Source organism: Equus przewalskii, chromosome 15 (assembly GCF_037783145.1).
Source record: "Equus przewalskii isolate Varuska chromosome 15, EquPr2, whole genome shotgun sequence".
Classification (NCBI taxonomy): domain Eukaryota; kingdom Metazoa; phylum Chordata; class Mammalia; order Perissodactyla; family Equidae; genus Equus; species Equus przewalskii.
Genome location: NC_091845.1, coordinates 3,531,752 through 3,548,858, shown reverse-complemented (window position 1 = coordinate 3,548,858; position 17,107 = coordinate 3,531,752). Strand labels below are relative to the sequence as shown.

The following is a 17,107-nucleotide window of genomic DNA, read 5'->3' as shown; positions in this document are numbered from 1 at the left end:
ACCCCCTCAGCTCTGAGACCCTGTGGTTTTGTCTTAGAGTGCGTCCCTAGCTGTGAGGCAGCCTGTGTGCGTCACGGAAAGCGACCTCGATGCTCCAGAGGTGGCTGGGCTGAGACGAGGCCACAGTGACACAGCTGTTCATGCGAGTCCTTCCCCTTCGGGTCGTCGGGGGCACCCAGGGTAGAGGAGGATCCGGGGCTCTCTGAGCCTGTGCGGACCCTGGGCGCTGAGCTCCTGCAAGCTTGCCCAGTGCTGCCGCGACAGAAAATCTCTCCTGGGGTGTTGGTGACTCCCAAGCCCGCCCACCACGGATGGTCAAGCTGTGGACTCTGAAAGGGAGACGCGGGGAGGCCACGTGGAGGGAGGAGAGGATGAGGCAGAGGTTCCACAGAACCATCCGTGTCGCCTCCCTTTCCTTGCCCTGCTCCTCCCCGCCCACCCCTTCCTTCTCTGTCACAGCTGAAATTGGTCTGCTCCCTGGAGGAATGGAGACCCTGAGGCCTTGGGGGGGGGGGGAGGGGTCCCTCTGAGCATGCCCAGTGGGGAGGACTTCCCTTTTCTTCTGGTTGAGTCTAGTTTCTCCTTGTTCTTTGAGCAGCTAGGGACATGAATTAACTCCCCTGGTCACTCTGTCCGTCATTTGTCAGTTCACTCAGTGCTCATCGCCTTACGAATCCGTGTGTTCCCTCCTTTATTTACTAATGCTTGTTTTTTGTTAGGAGAACCCAGGGAGCCCCAGAACAAACAGAGAATAGGGCTCACTGGTCTGCCCAAAAGACCGGAGCCCGCAGCTGGTAAGACGTGAGAAGCCAGGCCTGCTCCGTTCCTTCCGCACATAGTCACTCGTCTCTGCACCCCTAGGCCCCTCACTCGATCCTCCTATCTTCTAAATCTGTTGCTTTCTCTCAGTTTCCACTGCCATGACCCTCGTCTAAAGGACTGTACTTTTCTTCCCTGGAAAACTGAAATGGCCTCCGAATTTTCCTCCCCAAATCCACTCTTGCCCGTTTCCAGTCTGTTCTTCTCCGCGCTGTGGCCAGAGTGACTTGCTACAAGTGGAGAATTTATTCAGTGGTTTTCCTTTGCCCCTGGGAAAATTGTCGCGTGGTGTGGAACTGGATGTCGGCTTGCCCACCCTCCGGGACCTTGTGGGGGCTCCTCCCTCCCTGGAGGATGGGGCGGCCCTGCCCCTTGTTGCTCTCAGGCAGGGCAAAGGGACTGAGGAACAGCCAAGAACCGGTGTGATCTTTACCAGGTCACACCTCCTTCTGTGGCAGTGACAGTATTCCAGATAGAGCCCTCACTGGCGGCCTGGGTCCGGAGGGAAGGCCATGTGGACACATCGCATGAGAGATGGAAAGACTTGATTGTAGGCCCCTGAGATCTGGGGTCTCATTTGTTATCAACCATAACCCAGCCTCTGCTCACTGAGCATGTGGTCTGTTATTCTCTCTCCTTGGAAAGTTCTTTCTACGCTTTTCTGCCCAGTTTATATTTACTCACCAGTGAGATCTCGGCTTAAAGGCGAAGTACTCAGGAAAGGGTTGCCTGACGTGTGTTCAAAGTACCTTGAACCCTTCTTGGCCACTAGATCTCTCTCACTAAACTATAAGTCCCGTGAAGACAGAGCTCAGGTATGTAGCTCATGCTTTTCTGAGGCCCTGCTCCATCCTCACTATCGCCAGGGCCCGTGCTGAGGGCCTGGGGGTAACGTGGGTGAACAGCCATGAGCCCTGCTCCCACAGACCCACCCCATGGCAGGGGAGACAGACCTGCAAGCAGCAGCATTTGAACCCACTGTGATCATTCAAGCTAGTATAAAAGAGGATAAAAGAGTATATGAAAGAGGCCAGGGCACGGCAAGGGAGACTGCCTGGAGGAGGAGGCATCAGAGCGGGTTTTGAGGAGGCGTTGGAGCTGTCCAGGTGGGGAACTTGCCGGGGGAGTGTGGCGGGGATCGTAGAGCCAGAAGCAGTGTGCCCAAAGTTTGCAAGGCTTGAAGGGGATGAGCCAGGAGGAGCCGGGACCAGAAGTGAACAGCTGGCATCTGTGTTCCTGGGAACCCAAGCATTCTTGTTTCTGCGCCTTTGCAAGTGAAAAGTAGTGTGTGGCGTTTGCTCCTCCGAGTCCATGGACAGTGAGGATCATAACAGGTTCCAGGCCCTTACACAGTGGGCGTCAGCGGCGGACTCGGCCGGGGGCCAGGCAGGCCACGTGCAGGTGCGTGCTGGCGCTGTGTTCCAGGACGAAGCAGCCAGAGACAGCTGTGTCTCCACTCTACTCCTTGGAGACCTTGAGATGCCTTAAGTTCCTGTCCTTGTCTTCTAAGAACCCGCCACAGCTCTTTCTAGTAAATCAAGACTTCCTGTGCACGCAGCCCCAGCAGTCATTCCAAATTTCATCAGATGAATAAAGTGGAAGAGAGATGAGCCACCAAAAACACCATGTCCCTGGGTGTAACGTCTCTCGATATGACCTTGTTACTGAAATAATCTGCAGGGTGGGAAGAGACAGGGCAAGTCCCGCCGCTCGGGGACTGGGGACTGTGGCCACTCAGGGGTCCCTGGCTTGGGGGGAGGCGTGTCCAAGCAGGACAGGGGTTTCAGGCAGAAACGCTTCCCGGCCTCCCAGGAGGGGGCAGTGGGCAGTGACTCCAGGAAGCCACTCCCCTTTGTGGCCCTGACTTTGTTGTCACTGTGGGAGTGAAGTGTGTCCCTCACTGCCGACTTCACTGGCCGTGAGGTAGGTGCACCAGGCAGAGAGCGTTGGGGAAAGTCCCCTGATTCCGAGAATTGTTGTTCCCAATGCTGTTTTTATTTTCACGCCAGTTGTGAGGTGGTCTCTGAGGGGCTCCCCTAAGTGGGGGACAGACAGCCACAGAACCTGGCCGCAGACACAAGTTCTCCACAACTAAGCTGAACTCTGTGATGTGGCCGTCTATAGGAGGGGACGCGGACCCCGCTGGGGAGGAAGGAGCTGGGCAGTGGGACCAAGGAGGACTCTGCGAGCTGCAGCCCTGAGGGGAGGGAGGACGGGCCTGGAGGCCCCAGCCAGCAGGGCGTGGGAGGAATGCCATCAGTCTTTGGGGAGGCTGGTTGACAGGGCACCGTGGGCAAGCCGGTACCCCTGGGGTAGAGGGTGACGTGAGCTCCCACCCGGCCCTCTGTGCCAGTCGAGCTGTTGTCAAGTCAGTGAAGCCGACCAGCAGGGCTAGACGTGAGCCTGCCTCCCACCCTTGACACGTGAGAGCATGGAGGGCTGGAGGGGTGTGTGGCGGGCAGCAGGGGGTCCAGGAGACTGGAGGCCACCAGGGAGGGCGCTGCAGAAGCTGAGGTTCCACCTCCAGAGTCTGGCCAGGGCAGGCTCCAGGGCCGGCAGGCTGCTCCCTGAGAGGCACTGCCTGTCAGAGTGCTGGTGCCTGCCGGCCTGGCTTCAAAACTCCCAGGCCAGAGCTGGAGGGACTCTCTGGGTCAGCGGGGACGTGTCATTGAGTGTGCCATCTCTGATCCACCATCCCTGGCAGCCTGCAGTGCCGAGCTGAGAAGGAGTCGAAAGCTACACACATGCTCAGCACTAGAGAGTGCTGCAATCCATTAGCAATGTCTGTAATGGGTAAGGAAGGGGAGACCTACGTTATGCATGCCAACTGTTTGTCATTCCCGCTACACTCCCTTATTTTGCCTATAGAGAAACTGAGGCCCAGGAGAAAGAATGCCCTCATTTAGTTTTCAGTCCTTCTGCCTCCTGGTCTGACCTCCCCACAGACCTCAGAGTACCCATTGTGACACAAAGTGAACACAGCGAGCTGTGTGACAGGGACATCATACTGGATCTGTCTGGATCCACAGTGTTCCTCCTTGTTTTTCCCATTTTGAGTGGGTCTTATACATTATAAAGGATAGTAAAATCGTGGGCATCTGTGAACACACCACTCACTCCAGAACTGGAACCTTCTCAGTGATTTGAGTCTGTGTGTTTGCATCTTGCCCCACCCTGGAGGTCACCACTGTCCTGAGTGTTGTTTCTCTGTCATTCTCTTGCTCACAGGTTTACTATGGATGTCCAGGCGAAGTATAGTTTGTTTGTTCTTGTGCTTTCTGAAACTGCCATACTGTGTATGGACTGCTCAGATTTGCGCTTTTCACTCAACATTTCTCAGTTTCTAAGCTTTATCCATGCTGTCGTGTGTAGCTGTCGTTTTTCTTTTACTGGTGTGAAATAAATTTTGTGACTATTCCACAAATTATTTCTGCATATTCCTCTCCATGAGTATTTGAGTCATTTCCGTTTGATTTTTTTCTATTATTAACAATGCTGCTATGCCGTCTTCTCGTGTGTGTCTTGTGTAAGGCTAGGGGTGGGCTTGCAGGGTTAGAAGGTGTGTGAATTGCGAGCCTAAGAAGAAAGCGCCAAAGTGGTTTTCTAAGTGGTGAGCAGTTGACCCGCACCAGCACTGCCCTTGTGTTCTGGGAGGTCTGTACCCTCTCCAGCCCTTGGTGCTGTCAGATGTCCCACTTGTGGCCAGTCTGGGGGGCCTCAGATGACAGCTCCCTGGGATCTGAATGTGCGTGTCCTTGCACACCAGTGCAGGTGAGCATCTCTGCCCCTGTTCTCTGCTGCCTGTGCTCTCCTCTGAGAAGTGCCTGCTGCAGACTGGGCTCGTTGCTTCTGTCTTTCCTGCAGATGTGTAGGAGTTCCCTCTGTATCTGGGTTCCAATCCTTTGCTGGTTGTGCATATTCCAAAAGTCTTGCTCTTTGTGGTTTGTCCTTTCACCTGTGTTTTGGTAAAAAGTAGTTCTTCATTTTCCTGCGGTCACATCTACCGATTTTTTATGTCTAGTGAGCTTTTCGTTTCTTGTTTAAGAAGTCATTCCCAACCCCAAATTTGGAAAGATAGTCCCACGTAGACAATTATTCTTAAGTTTTACAGTTTTCCCTTTCAAATGCAGGACTTTAGTGTGCCTGGAATTGGTTTGGGATCTGGTGTGAGGTAGGGATCCAAGGTCATTTTCCCATACAGACACCAGTTGTCCCAGGACTGATTGCCAAACGGGCCTCCTTGCTCCAGTCAGATCCAGATCCAGGAGCCTTTTTAAAATTGTGAGCGTTGAGGCCCTCGGGTCCTTGCTAATTTGTACAGCACCGTGCAGCCGTGCCTCCTGTCTGTCTGCTCCCCTTCTCTGTCTTTCTACCACTGCCACGTCTGCTGTGTGCATGTGCCTTAGGAGACCCAGTGTAACCATCCGTGTGGGTGATTTTGCGAGGATGAGGAAGCATGAACACAAGGGCGGGGCTGCGTCTGTAATGACCATGCTGGGGCAACCCGGACTTGGAGTCTGGCTGGGCTGCAGAAAGAGCCTGAGGAGGGGCCATCCTGGGGCTGTAGTGGTTAAGTTCAGGCACTCCCCTTCAGCAGCCTGGAGTTCGTGGGTTTGGATCCTGGGCAGAGACGTACACACTGCTCATCAAGCCACACTGTGGTGGCATCCCACATACAAAAAATAGAGGAACATTGGCACAGGTGGTAGCTCAGTGGCGATCTTCCTCAAGCAAAAGGAGGAGGAGTGGCAACAGTTGTTGGCTCAGGGCCAGTCTTCTTCACACACACACACACAAAAGAGCTGTATTCCAGGCAAAAGAGGCAGGGGGAGCAAAGGCCCTGAGGTGAGAAGTGCTTGGAGGACGTGGAGATCAACAGGGTCGTGAGAACTTGGTGGCAAAGGGCAGGGCTAGAAGGGCAAGCAGAGGCCAAGGGCTGGGAGTTATGGGAAGGACATGGGGAGCCGGTGGCTACTTCAGGCAGGGAAGTGTCGGCAGCTGGATAGTGTTTTGAAAAGATCCCTCCGCTGCTGTGTGGACTAGGAGAGGTGGCAGGGAGACCCCACAGGCGGCCTCCCTGGAGCCGGGGGCAGACATGCCATTGGCCAGGCCAGGGGTGGTGTGGAGGCGGTAAGTGGGTGGGTTTGAGTTCGGACCCGCCCTTGCAGTGATGCTGGAGGGCTGTTGGCGGCTTTGATGTGGGGGTGGAGCAGCCACTAGGGGTAGAGTGGGGCCCGTGACTGAGCTGGGGGCCGGGAGACCTGTGTGAGGTGTGCCCAGGAGCTCCTCTGGCCACAGGTCGGGGGCACGGGCTCTCTCCACAGCCTTGGCCTGTCACCCCACTGGTGGCCATCTCGCTAGTGCACTTTCCTGAGCTCTCACCATGTGCTAGCCTGTCCAGCCCTCCCAGCCCAGGGGCCCCTCAGTCCGCACAATTGTGTGCACACTGCACAAGTGCGCGTGGGTCTCACAGGCGAGCCACCGGCTTCCTCAGTTGTCAAGAGGAAGGGCTCGGAGCCTGGCAGGTCCCCGAGAAGGCCCAAGGGCCCTCCTGGCAGAGCAGGCCTCAGACACGGTGGGAAACAACTGCCTTCCAGACGGGGAAGCCAGCTCAGGGGTGGGCGTGACTTCCCACACTAACATTCTCAAGTCCTAGAATTCCGTGCTTTGGGGCACAAACAATTTGGGGAGCTTGGTGGGGACCATCGTGACCCCCTGGAAGCTGCCCCACCCCCACCCCAGCTGTCAGAGCTTGCTGCAGCAGCCAGGGTGACCTGCTCTGTGAGCGGGGTCTTGATGCTCTGCCATCCCCGCCACTCCCTCTCCCACAGGCTGCCCACCCTCGCAGCCTTGAAGGAGCCGTGGACTCTGATATGAGCCTCCTCCGGACAAAGAAGGGATTGCCAGGCGAGGGTGCAAGCCCACACTGAGCCTTTGGGCTCCGACAGCGGCCGGGTGGCGAGAGTGGGCAGCATCTCTTGGGCAGCATCCCTTGGGCTGCTGTTGTCTGCAAGCTGCTGTACCCCAACACACACCTGGGTGGACGCGGCCATGTTCTGATAAAACTACTTACAGAAAGCAGGCTTCGGGCTGGATTTGGCTCAAGGGCCACAGTCAGCCAACCCTTGATCTGCATATGCTAAATCCCGTGCTAAGCCAGCTTGGTGGGTCTGACCCCAGGCCAAGCTGCAACCCTGACATGGGGGCTGGGAGGGAGCAGAGCTGGGCTGGAGTCCTCGCTATTCCCACTTCACAGCATGATCCTGAGCAACTTGCTTAACCTCTCTGGGCTTCACTCTCCATGCGTGAAGACTTGATTAGGGGATGCATACTCAGGGGCCTGCTGGGGTCACACAGCCGTGTAACTAACAAAGGCTGGCTCGTGGAGGGACTTGGGGCCCATCTCAGGACTCAGCTGGCTTCTCAGTTCCCACCAATCTTTGCCAATGGAGAGGCTGGCCCCTAACATTTCAGAAGTCACCAGCCCACATTTCGACGTGAGCCCTCCCCATTGTATGCTGGCCACTGACTCAGGCAGCCTTGCCTGTTGGGGCTGGCCGTGGCCACAGCCCGTGTCCCTGTGCAGCCCATCAGCTCAGAGATAATCTGATCCCTCCAGAGCTGGCCTTCAATGGTGCTGTCAATGTCCTTTATTAGAAGACGGAGAAGACTGGCTTTCCCACGGATTCCGTTTATAGGTTTGAAATAAATTGCGATGGGGCACAAATCTTAGAAATGAACTCCCTCCCCTCGCCTGCTCGCTTGTGCTCATTACTGCTCAGTAATGACCTTCCGGGGCCTTCCATGTCTAGCTCACGTATCTCAGAATCAGCCCGCGCAAAGCTTTCTTGGCTGGATTTTTTCTTAATCGTTTGCTCAGCGGGTGTATTATTTGACATGTAATTGTCTTCCTAGGGGAAATTAATTTTCAGGGCTTTGAATGGTGTTTATTAAAATAGAGCGAGAGCAGTAAGTTCCAGCCCTGCCCCGGGGGCCTGAGGGAGGCTCGGCATGCCTCACACAGGAGGGGGCATCAGACCGCCTCCTGCGGGCAGGGCCCGGCCTGTGTCCCCGGGGTTTCTCCAAGCCCCCCTTCACCAGACTGACTCAGAAGCGGCTCCTGGAGGGTCCGAACAGTAGGGATGCTCCTGCCCCCTTGGGGCTCGGAAGCCTGGTGTTGTGGTCAGGAGGATGTGGCTTCGCATCGCACTGAATCCTGTAATGAGGTCGTGTGGCCTTGACAGTCGTCATTCTCTGAGCTTCAGGGTCCTTGGCAGCCAGGTGAAGCCAGAACAGGGACCTGGGGGGACGTGCTCGCTGAGGGAGCCTGTGCTGAGCCCCAGCTTTGAAGGCGTCAGCAGGGGCCGGCAGGACGGTGTTAGGGCACACAGCCCACATCCTGCCCTCGCCTGTGTGTCTCCTGTGTGTGGGGCTCTGCCTGGCCCCTCGTTCCCATCGCCCTGTCTCCTCTTATTCATTCACTCATTGGTTTGTTCATTCATCCATTCGTTCCCACAGTCAGTCCATTCCCCACTGAGTAGCCAGAGGGATCCTGATAAAACCCATGTCAGTCCAGGCCCCGCCTGTCCCAGCCCCTGCAGGCTTCCGCCTCGCGCACGGCAGAGACTGAGTCCTCCGTGGTCATCCGCCTGTCGTCTCTCTGGCCTCAGCTCTTCCTGGGCTCCCTGTCACTCACCCAGCTCCAGGCACACTCCTGCCCCAGGGCCTTGGCTCGCGCTTCCCCCAGACAGCCCCGTGGCTCCCTCGCCTCCTTCACATCTCCACACAAAGGGTTTCATCTCACCCAGGCCTTCCCCGACCAGCCGATTTGCGTTTCCACCGTTGGCCCCTTCTCGGAAATGACATTGCTGTCCTGGGTGCACGGTGCCACCTGTCGGAGTGGGTTTGTTGTCATCTCCTCCGCTGGAAGGCAGGTGCCCTGGGCAGTCCCGGTCCAGGGCAGGTGCTGGAGCCTTGCCTGCCCCGGTGCCCTGCACTCTTGCCTCCCAGCCTCGAGAGACGCTTTAACTAGGGTGGAGGCCCTTTCAGCCTCCTGCTGCCGTGGCAGTCCCCGCGTCTGGGGCAGTTCTGGGGGGGGCACGCCCGCTCCCAAGGCAGCACCTCGCCCGTCCTCTCCATGGTGAGAGGAGGAGGGTCAGCAGGCCCGGCTCAGGGCCCAGCCCGGTGGCCGCTCCTTTGATCCGGCGCTCACGGGCAGGGTGCCTCCCTCCTGTGGGCCGGGACCTGCTGGCCTCACTCCCCCTCCTGCACTTACAGTTGGCACTGCCCAACCGAGGCCCCAAGTGTATCGTCTTCCAGAGACAAAAACAGAGCCCGTGTGGAACCTGCCTGGCCGCCCTGGTTGTCCTCTCAGGACTGGCCTTGTCCCTGCTGCGTCCTGGCTGCCTGAGACCTTGGCAGACGCTGTCTCAGAACACGTCAGCTACGGCTCTACTTGGGGCCAGCACCTCCCAGGACAGCGAGCACCTTGTCCCCGCAGGCTGCCAGGATGGTCCCTGTGACCTCAGACTCCACGCCAAGCACAGGTCGTTCATTGGGTCACGTCGTCCACTCCTCGGTTCTCTCACTCAGCAGATGGTCACCGAGCAGCTGTCGTGGGCCAGCCCTGCCCTGCTTGCTGGGGACAGGACAGCCGCCCTGCCTTTGGGGCCGGCCTCGCCTCTCTGAGCGCGGTTCCTTCTCTGTGAATGAGAATAATCACACTGGCCTCTCCAGGAGGCTGTGCGGAGCAAATGAGACAGGGATAGGATGGGGATCAGAGACGTTTTCTGGAAAGGGCCAGATAGTAAATACGTTCAGCTTCGTGGGCCACGTGGTCTCTGTCGTCACCACTTCACACTGTGGCTGTCTCAGCTCTGATGACGTGACAACGAGAGCGTGTCTGTGTTCCGGTGAGGCAGGCCCCTGGCGCAGTGTCTGTGTGGGTGCAGAGGAGGGGCGGCGGCTGCGGTGGTCCCAGCTGAAGACGATGACGCCATCCTCCCCCGGGATCCGGAGCTGTGGGAACCCATGGTCCAGGGGCTGCAGGGCGCTGGGGGTGAGCAGGAGGAGGTGAGAGTCCCACAGCGTCGCCTTCTGTTTAGGGCTCATTTCATCTGGGGTTCCCTGGGTGCATATTTAATCCCTAACCTAGCAGGGTAAGTTCTCTGAGAAAAGCTAAGACTTAACTCGTGACTGAGGTCTGCCAGGAGGCCCCGCAGAGGTGGCCGATTTCGCCCTCTGTACCCTGCCTCTCACCATCACTTTGAAGGACCCTGGGCCGTGCCCCCGGGGCACCTGATGTGGCAGGAGCCGCGCAGGTTTCCTGCATCCTGCTCCATTGCCCCAGAGACACCTCTGTTGGCCCCGTTCTCACTCCATCCCGCCCTGGGGCTCCGACATCCCTCTACTCATTGCTCTCTTCAACCCCTCTCAGATTGCGTCCTAAGTGTTTCTTAATTGAATGTTCGCCTCCTCCCTTTAGAGTGTGAGCAGCTCCTCCTCTGGGAAGGGAAAAGGAAGGACTAACGTTAATCAAATGTGTGCCACGTGAGGTCCTACAGGCCCACCCGAGGGCACACAGCATACAGAGCGCAGAGCTGGGGTCTGGGCTGGGACCCTGCCTCCATCCCCTGCCCCCCAACCCTGGGCCCCACCTCACGCGAGTGGGCAGGCGCGGGGAGCGCAGGCTGGAGTCAGCCCTGGGTGTGCCCGTCCGTACGCTGGGCACAGTGACAGCACCGCCTCCTGAGCGGTCCTGAGGGTCTGGAGAGGGCGGGAGGGAAGGGAGAGGGACAGAGAGTCCTTGTCCTGTCTCTGGGGCCCTGAAGGTCACTGCTGAGCAGACCGCCCGGCTGGCCCCGTCTGCACCCCAGTCCCTGAGCTGGAGCGATTGGCAGCCCGTGTGCAGTTAGCTCCTCACTTGTCCCTGGGCCAACAGAAGGCCCTCTGAGGAGCACAAAGCATGCTGCCGAGGCCAGAGACAGTCTTCAGAGCCTCAGCAGGGGAGCGGAGAGCCACTGGGGTCCGTCCCTCTCGCCCACCCGAGTCCTGGGCCGCCTCCCAGGCAGGGCCACGGAGAACGGAGGAGGTGGTGCTGGGCTAAGAAGTGGGGCGCAGGGGGCCCTTTGTTCTCAGTGAGGCCCACAGACACGCTGGGCTGCCCTGCAGACCCCGAGCTGCGCCGCCCAGCACACTAGGGCTCTGGACCCACACGGGACCCTGCGCCCTCCGCCCGCCTCGTCATCGTCCGTCCTGCTTGTTCTGCGCCCGCAGAGCCGGCTCTTCTGCGTGCTCTGCGCTGGGCCCAGAGAGCACACCATACCCAGCCCACCGCTGCTTTTTTGCTTCTTTTGTGAAAGATTTTGACTGTTTTTTCCTAAAAAGCATCAGTCATCATGGGAAAAAAACCCAGAACCTTGTCGGTCTTTCTTATGCCTATTTTGCAGTTTATTAAAATCTCTATATTAAAGTACAAACCATGAAATGCAACATGGAGACACTATCAAGCCATCTTAGATTAAGCTGCTTGCCGTTCAAACCCTACAACCAGCTCCCCTCGCTCTGCTTCTGTAGAACTGTCTTTAACATTTGTTGTTTAAATTGTTGTCAGCAGGAGAAGACTTCCAGCTAAAGAAGCTTTAGCCTCGAGCCTCTCAGTTCCCTGAGTCCCTTTTTAAGGACAGGGCTCTGTTACTAAGCACTAAGGGACCCGTGACCCACATGTGGGTCCTTTGGCCTGGAGCCACTCGCACCAATAGAACGAGCTGGGCGTTCCGAATAGCAGAGCACAAATCCTATTCATTGACCAATGAGTGGAGCAGGCAGAGCTCGTGCTCTCAGACGCCTGCCCCAAAGGGAGCATAAGCAGGGTTCTTATGGGATGTGAAGGGAGAGGGGGCGTCTCACGCATGGCACCTTTTCGCACATGGCACCTTTTGCACACGTTTCCCTTTGCACCCAGCAGCCCATCGCCATCTTGGACCTTTCTGGTTTGGCCCGGTTCTGTGGTTTAGCTGCCTAGCAGTGTTCTGCCTTGGTTCCTATAAGCAAGCACAACTTAAAAAAAAGCATTAGACACGGAAAATGTTTTAGGGGCTGTTCTGGGTGACAGTTGAAGGGACCGAACAAAGACTTCACAGGGGCTCATGCTTTTTTTTTGGTGCAATAAAATATACGTAACATAAAATTTACCATTTTTTTTTTTTAAAGATTTTATTTTTTCCTTTTTCTCCCCAAAGCCCCCCGGTACATAGTTGTGTATTCTTCGTTGTGGGTCCTTCTAGTTGTGGCATGTGGGACGCTGCCTCAGCGTGGTCTGACGAGCAGTGCCATGTCCGCACCCAGGACTCGAACCAACGAAACACTGGGCTGCCTGCAGCGGAGCGCGCGAACTTAACCACTCGGCCACGGGGCCAGCCCCCATAAAATTTACCATTTTTAAGTGTCTAGTTCAGCAGCATTATGTTCACATTGTGCGCAGCCATCACCGCCATCCATCTCCAGAACTCTTCCGTCTTCCCAGCTGAAGCTCTGTCCCCATTAAACACAGCTCCCCACCCCCTCCCCAGCCCTGGCAGCCGCCTTCCACTTTCCGTGTCTGGGAATCTGACTGACCGGGGGCCTCACAGGAGTGGGATCACGGTGTCGGTCCTTTTGTGACTGGCGTATCTCACTGAGCGTAATGTCTTCAGAGTTCACCCCTGTTGTAGCACATGCCAGAATTTTCTTTCTTTTTGAGGCTGAATATGCTGTTGTAAGAATAGACCACATTTTGTTTATCCGCGCATCCTCTGATGGACATCCCTCCTCATAGCTGCGGTGAATCCTGCTGCTGTGAACATGGGCGTGCAAATGTCTCTTTGAGCCCCTGCTGTCAATTCCTTTGGGTTTCGACCCACAAGTGGAATTGCTGCAGCAGACGGTGATTCTATGATTAACTTTTTGAGGAAGCGCGGTACCATTTTGAGCAGCAGCGGCACCATTTTGCGTTCCCACTAGCAATGCACAAGCGTTCTAATTTCTCCACATCCTCACCAACACTTTTTTGTTTTGGAGGGTTTTTTGATAATAGCCATTGTAATGGGTGTGAAGTGGTATTTCACTGTGGTTTCGATTTGCGTTTCCCTAAGGACCAGTCATGTTGAGCATCTTTTCACACGTGTATTGGTCATTCGTGCATCTAGTCAAGCCCTTTCCCCGTTTTTGAGTTGGATTGTTTGGTTTTTTGCTGTTGTTGAGTTCTTTATATAATCTGAATACTAGAGCCTTATCAGATATGTGATTTGCAGATATTTTCTCCCATTCTGTGGGTCTTCCTTTCATTCTGTTGATTGTGTCCTTTGATGTACGGAAGTTTCTAGTTTTGATGAAGTCCAGTTTAACCATTTTTTTCCTTTCTTGCTTGTACCTTTGCTGTCATATCCAGGAAATCATGGCCAAATCCACTGTCATGAAGGTTTTCTCTATGTTTTTTTCTAAAATCTTTATATTTTTAGCTATTATGTTTAGATCTTTGGTCCATTTTTAACTACGTTTTGTTTATGGTGTGAGGTCTGGGTTCAGCTCTGTTCTTTCACGTGTGGAGTCCAGCTTTCCTGGCGCCGTTTGCCGAAGACAGGCCTTTCCCCATTGCATGGTCTTGGCACCCTTGTCAAAGATCATTTGAAGATGTCTGCGAGGGTTTGTTTCCAGGGTCTCTATTCTGTTCCGTCTGTCTTTGTAAGTCAAGTTTTACTGGAACACAGCTGCGCCCCTTCATTTGTGTACTGTCCGAGGCTGCTTTCAAGAGAAAACAGGCAGAGTCAGAGTAGTTGCAACAGAGAACGTTTGACTCTTGAAGCCAGAAATACTCTGGGCCACCTGGTGCAGTTCCCTGTGCCTGCATGGCCCTGTCAGCCCAGGGGTCAGCCCTCCCTGGGCCCTGAGCTCCCTGGCTGGTTCCGTCCATCTCGCCCAGCGGCAGCACAAGGCCCAGCACGGAGCAGGCTGTCGGTCGACCTTGTCGGTTTGTTGCCCTCTCCTGAGCCAGGAGGGTTTCCAGCTGCCTCTGGCCTGGCTCGTTCTCCAGGGATAAAGTGGCAACGAGGTTAAGAGGTTAAACTATTAGGAGACCCTTCGTTCATTCCTGAGGGTTCCTCCTCCCTGTTGATTTGGCTAGAGGAGAAACTGAGGCAGGGCGTCATTGCAGAGGAGGGTTAAACTACTTCACAGCCTCCTGGAGACTCCCTGCCGCGCCGGCTGGTAACCTCTTCGCTGCTGAATTGGGCAGAGCAAGGAGAAGGTCCAGGCAGGTGAGCGGGCGGTGGGAGGGGCGCAGGGCAGCACCTGCTTACCAACAGGACGAAAGGGGTTTTGCTGCTTAACAGTGACAGCAGCCCTTGAGAACAGGGCCGACCTCATCTGCTGAGATGGGCCTGGGGTGGGCCCACAGTAAGCGCCCCTCCAGACGCCCACCCCTGGCCACTTGTTGGGGCCAGGGATGCAGTAACAGGGGCCACAGTGCTCTGACAGCCCCAGCTGGCAAGACGAGGCGTTGCTGTTCCTGCCTCATAGATGAGGAAACACCTTCTGAGAGCAGGAGACCTATCCACGGTCACGGAGGGGATGGGGCACCCCGCCAGGGGCCATCTTGGGGGCCCAGATCTCTGAGGGACACCGTGACTGAGCCCCATTTCTCATCCTGAAATCGGGGCCTGCTGAGCACCTGGGGAGGCAGGACACCCCAGAGGAGGAAGGAGAGGATTTGGCTGGGGACAAAGAGGGGGTGCAGGAGGAGCCGCCCTGGACTGGGGAGGAAAACTTGCTAAGTTGGGCCAGATGCTCTGGGTGTTTCATTGCTCTCTCAGCCGTGGGACGCCTCAGCTCAACAATCATCTGTGGCTCCCTGTGGACAAGAGAAGGCAATCCAAACCCTATGGCCCTGCATTCAAGGCCTCACCTGAGCTTTCCAGACCCCTGCAGCATACCTGCCCAGCCCCCCAAGGTCCTAGCACGCTGCCCGGCCCCGCCTTCCTTCTTCTCCGGCCTCGTTCATGCAGGTCCCAGCCTCTCCTGCAGCTGGGGCCATTGGGACCCCGTGCTGTCCCTCCCGGCCCACTGGCTGAGACGCCACCTCCTCCATGGATGCCCTTGGTGCTTGGCCCTCCTCCTTTGCACTCGGCACCATCTCTTCCAGGTCACATATTCTTACATTTTTTATTTTGAAAAATGTCAACCCATAGAAAGGCTGAAACCGCAACATAATAAATACGCATATACACCTTGCCTGGGTTCCCCAGCCGGTAGCGTCTTCTGCGGTCACTCCATCTCTCTGGGAATACACACCCACATCCCCCTTTTGCCAACCAGCGGGCTGCAGACGCCGTGACACCCCATCCCGCCCCAACACTTGAGCACGCGCCTCGCTGAGAACAGGGACACTGTCCTGGAGAACCTCGCCTGAGGAAACAACGCTAATTCGGTAGCTGCATCTGCGGCATCCACATTAAAGAACCAGCACCCATGCCCGTTCTCCTGAGGCCTGAAGCGATGAGGGGGCTGAAGTTCGGCCGCGTTCCCAGCCAGCCCCTCCCCGGTGCCTGCTGTCATCTGTTTGGGTGCATCCCTGCAGGACTTCTTTGGGCCTTGGTGCACACACGCTAAGCCTCTGCTGTGCTGTGTCCGTGTCCCCTCTTATGGATAGAGCCACAGTGCACACGGAAAGTTCTGCAGCTTGGAATGACCACAACCTGTCTTGACCAGGCCCCCACGAGGGACATCCAGGACGCTTTCCTTTGTTTGAGGAGCCCCTGCCAGTGAGTGGGGAGAGGCTCCTGAGGGGCCCCTCACCACCAGCCCGCCACCAGCCCCGCTGCCTCACGTTCCTGCCGCCGTGTCCGCCCCTCCGCTCCCTAGGAGACCGGGAGCTCCCTCGCTGCACCCCCATGCCTGAGGCAGTGCCCCTGCGGGCCCGGCAGGTGATGTGTATGGAGTCCTGGTGTTTGCCCAGCTCTCCGCTGGGTGGGGCCCCACTGTGGCTTCTCTGATCCTCCCCACGCCCTGCTGCAGAGGCAGGCGTCACCCCACTTTACACGTGAACAAGCGGAGGCCCAGAGAGGTCACAAGCTGGCCGAGGTCACACAGCAGTGAGGAGCAGGCCAATAGACTCCAGGGCCTGTGCACTTTACTTCTGCCTCTTCAGTAGTGAGTCGCCAGATACACTGAATCCACCATCCCCACGACTACCTCGGCGACAGCCCTTCCATCCCTGGCACCTGCCTTCCTGCCTCTCCCAGGCCAAGGCAGCAGCAGACCAGGCTTCAACTCCAGCCCTGCCACTTCCTCTGCGCTGTGTGACCACGGCTGGTTACTTGCCTTCTCTGAGCCTTAGTTTCCTCACCGTGAGAGGGGCTGCCAGCAGAACCCCCTCGTGGAGGGTGACGTTGGAGAGCCCGCAGGCCGGGTGCACAGTAGGAGCTGACCAGTGAGTGAGCATTGCTCCAGCGAGAGCAGTCTGGGCCCCACTGCTCACGACTGGTGACCCATGTTCAGCCGCTGCAGCCAAAGCCCAAGCGAGTCCGTGATGCTCCAGCTGGTTCACCATCACGGCGAGCTGAAGTCCAGCACATTCAGATGCCGACTCACGCGACCACATCGTCTCATGTCTCCCTCGGCTTTCCCTGGCCTCGGTGGTGACTTGGGGGTGTCTGCTCTTTGGAGTACCCTGAACGCCCTCAGGCCTCCCCGGCCTCCCCGACGCCTCCTGGGCATCGAGTGAGGGAGAGCGGCGTGAGGACAGGTGCGACGGGAGCCTCCTAGCCCGCCGCCCAGCAGCTGCTCACGCCGGCTCCCTCTGTCTGAGCAGCGCAGCCGCACGCAGGCTCTGGACCGCCTGACTCTCTTCCACTGGATGGACTGCCTGGCGGCCACTGGCTAAAATCAGAGACTAAGAACCTTCTGTATCCATGATGGCAGGTGCTCAGAGGTACTCAAGTCACCTCCACTCAAGCGTTGCCTCCTCAGGGAAGCCCTCCCTGACCACCCTAGACAGACTGTTCCCTTCACAGCTCCCAGGGCTGGGGCAGAGCTTTCTGTGTGTCTGTCTACTCGTCAGTTGTCTGTCCATCCCACTGAGAGCGATCACTAGCACCCAGAGAGCAATCACTAGCACCCAGAGAGCATTCGAAGACCTATATTGGGTACTGTGCTGGACCATTTACACGTGGTAAGGGTCCCAAGACAGCCTCACTTTTCTGATGGGACACAGAGAAATTCAGGAATTGCCCCAGGGCACCCAGATCCTCGTGAG

General features: G+C 56.8%; 1 protein-coding gene across 4 annotated transcripts in view; it reads left to right on the top strand.

Moving 5' to 3' along the window:
- IQSEC1 (IQ motif and Sec7 domain ArfGEF 1) overlaps window positions 1–17,107 on the top strand; it is a 353,973-nt gene that overhangs the window by 136,494 nt on the left and 200,372 nt on the right. The window lies entirely within an intron of this gene.